The following is a 2,829-nucleotide window of genomic DNA, read 5'->3' on the forward strand; positions in this document are numbered from 1 at the left end:
CTTGCTCAGTGGGGAGCCTGACTCTCTCTCTCCCTCTGCCATTCCCCCTGCTCATGCCCCCCCCCTCAAATAAAAAATCTTAAAAAAAAGAGTCTCTCATGGTTTGTCTCCATCTCTAATTACTTCCCATTCAGTTCTCTCTCCCTTCCCCTATGTTCTTCTGCTTTGTTTCTTAAATTCCATATATGAGTGAAATCATATGATATTTGTCTTTCTCTGACTGACTGATTTCACTTAGCATAATACCCTCTAGTTCCATCCATGTCATTGCTAACAGCAAAATTTCATTCCTTTTGATGGCTGAGTAGTATTCCATTGTGTATATATACCACATCTCCTTTATCCATTCATCTGTCGATGGACATCTGGGCTCTTTCCATAGTTTGGCTATTGTGGACATTGCTGCTATAAACATTGGGGTGCAGGTGTCCCTTTGGATCACTACATCTGTATCTTTGGGGTAAATGCCTAGTAGGGCAATTGCTGGGTCATAGGGTAGCTCTATTTTTAACTTCTTGAGGAAGCTCCATACTGTTTTCCAGAGTGGCTGTACCAGCTTACATTCCTACCAGCAGTGTAAGAGGGTTCCCCTTTCTCCACATCCTCACCAACATCTGTTGTGTCCTGAGCTGTTAATTTTAGCCATTCTGACCAGTGTAAGGTGGCATCTCATTGTGGTTTTGATTTTTATTTCCCTGATGCCGAGCGATGTGGAACATTTCTTCATGTGTCTGTTGGCCATCTGGAAGTCTTCTTTGGAAAAATATCTTCTTCCCATTTCTTGACTGGATTATTTGATTTTGGGGTGTTGATTTTGTTAAGTTCTTTATAGATTTTGGTTACTAACTAGCCCTTTATCTGATATGTCATTTGCAAATACTTCTCCCATTTTGGAGGCTGCCTTTTAGTTTTGTTGACGATTTCCTTTGCTGTACAAAAGCTTTTTAGCTTGATGAAGTCCCAAGAGTTCATTTTTGCTTTTGTTTCCCTTCCTTTGGAGACGTGTTCAGCAAGAAGTTGCTGCTGCCAAGGTCGAAGAGGTTGCTGCCTGTGTTCTCCTCTAGGATTTTGATGGATTCTTATCTCACATTTAGGTCTGTCATCCTTTATTGAAATTTTTTCAGACATACTGAAAGTACTGATAGCAAACACCCGTGCACACAGGAGAATTTTAAATGTTAACATCTTGTCCCATTTGTGCAAATTTTATTTGTGAAAGAAATGAAACACTCCAGATACAATTGGGATCCTATCCCACCCCTTCTCCAGGGCCGTTCCTCCTGCACCGCAGTAGAGAGACGTTTTCTGACGTGAGGGGAACTTTCCCATCTGGGTGTTTATATTGTTACGTGTCTCCATGAATTCCTATGTAATAGTGAGTGTTGTTTTGTGGGCTTCTGATTTGATGGAAATGTTTCCTGGTGGATGTACCGTTGTGTGGCATGGTTCTGTTCCCACCCAGCCTTGTTCTTGAGCTCTGCCCTTGTTGATCCAAACAGATGCTGTTTTATTTGAACTGCTCTAGAGTGTGCAATATGTAAATAGACTACTCCTAATCTTCCCATTTTCCTTTCGAGGGAACATGTCCTGCTGGCCGTTCTTTGACATTGTAAATGACATGGCAACCAATATCCTTATTTGTGTCTTCCTGTGCAAAGGTTTCTCTAGCGTGTGGCCCGAGGACGAACTGCTGGGTCACCGAGGATGAGCATTTGTCTCCTTCCCTCCCTCTCTTTCTTTACTCGTGCACAGAACTATTCATTGATTCACAACAATCTCTCATTATTGGCTTCTGTGTGGTCCACTTGGGTTACGTGTTCTTTCTCTCTCTCTCTTTTAATCATATTTAATAATGTAACAAGCAATTCAAAATCCATCACTGAAACATAGTCTAACCTAGATATAAGCATATATTCCCATCTCCTCCCGCCTAAAGAATCATCCAGCTGGAGGCAGAGGGACGTCTTGATTTCATTTTGGTGGCTTTAGGTTTCATGTGGGGTCCGAGAATGGCTACAACCCAGCCGTCAGACGGCCTTGTGGACCGTGCTCAAGGGCTCCCTGTGTGTTTTGGCACAAATCCTTTTTGTGTCCGTTGTGTGTATTTGCAACGATCTCCTCTAAACTGTGCGCATTTCCAATTTTATTAACGATTGCCCAATTGCTCTCAAGTGGCCGCGTCAGCTACTCTCCCGGCGTTGTGTGGAAGTTCTCGCCTGCCACGTTGTTGGTACCATCAGACTCTCGTGCTGTGTGCTTGTCCAGAAACAGTGATACCATCCCATCGTCTTTTGATTGTACATTCTGATGAGTCCTGGAGAGAAGGAGCATCTTCTTACATGTTTATAGGCCATCTGGATTTTCTGTTTCGTGAAACGCTCGCCCGTGTATTTTGTCCATGGATTTTCTACTATATTGCTCATCTTTTTCTTACTGGTATAAACACATGTTCACTTGTTGTCTAGTCTGAAAGTTGCATTGTCTTCTCTCAGGTTGTGCTTTGTCTTCTAACTTTTCATGCTGCTTTTCGTCATATAAGCATTAAATTCCTATATAGTTGTTTTTACTCACGTGTTTGTGATTTGTGTGTATTTTATTGTGGCAAAGTCTGCATAGTGTGAAATTTAACATTTTGAGTCTGCAGTTCGGTGGGACTAAGCACATTCACACAGGTGTGCAGTCGTCAGCACCCTTCCCCTCCGGGACCTGCTCACGTCCCACGGCCACCCTGTCCCCGTTGAACACGAACCCCACCCTCCCTTCCCAGCCCTGGCACCCACGGTTGTACTTCCTGTCTCTACGACTTTGACTTCCCTAGGCACATTGTAT

The sequence above is a fragment of the Ursus maritimus genome, unplaced genomic scaffold (genome assembly GCF_017311325.1).
Source record: "Ursus maritimus isolate PB19 unplaced genomic scaffold, ASM1731132v1 scaffold_8, whole genome shotgun sequence".
Classification (NCBI taxonomy): Eukaryota; Metazoa; Chordata; class Mammalia; order Carnivora; family Ursidae; genus Ursus; species Ursus maritimus.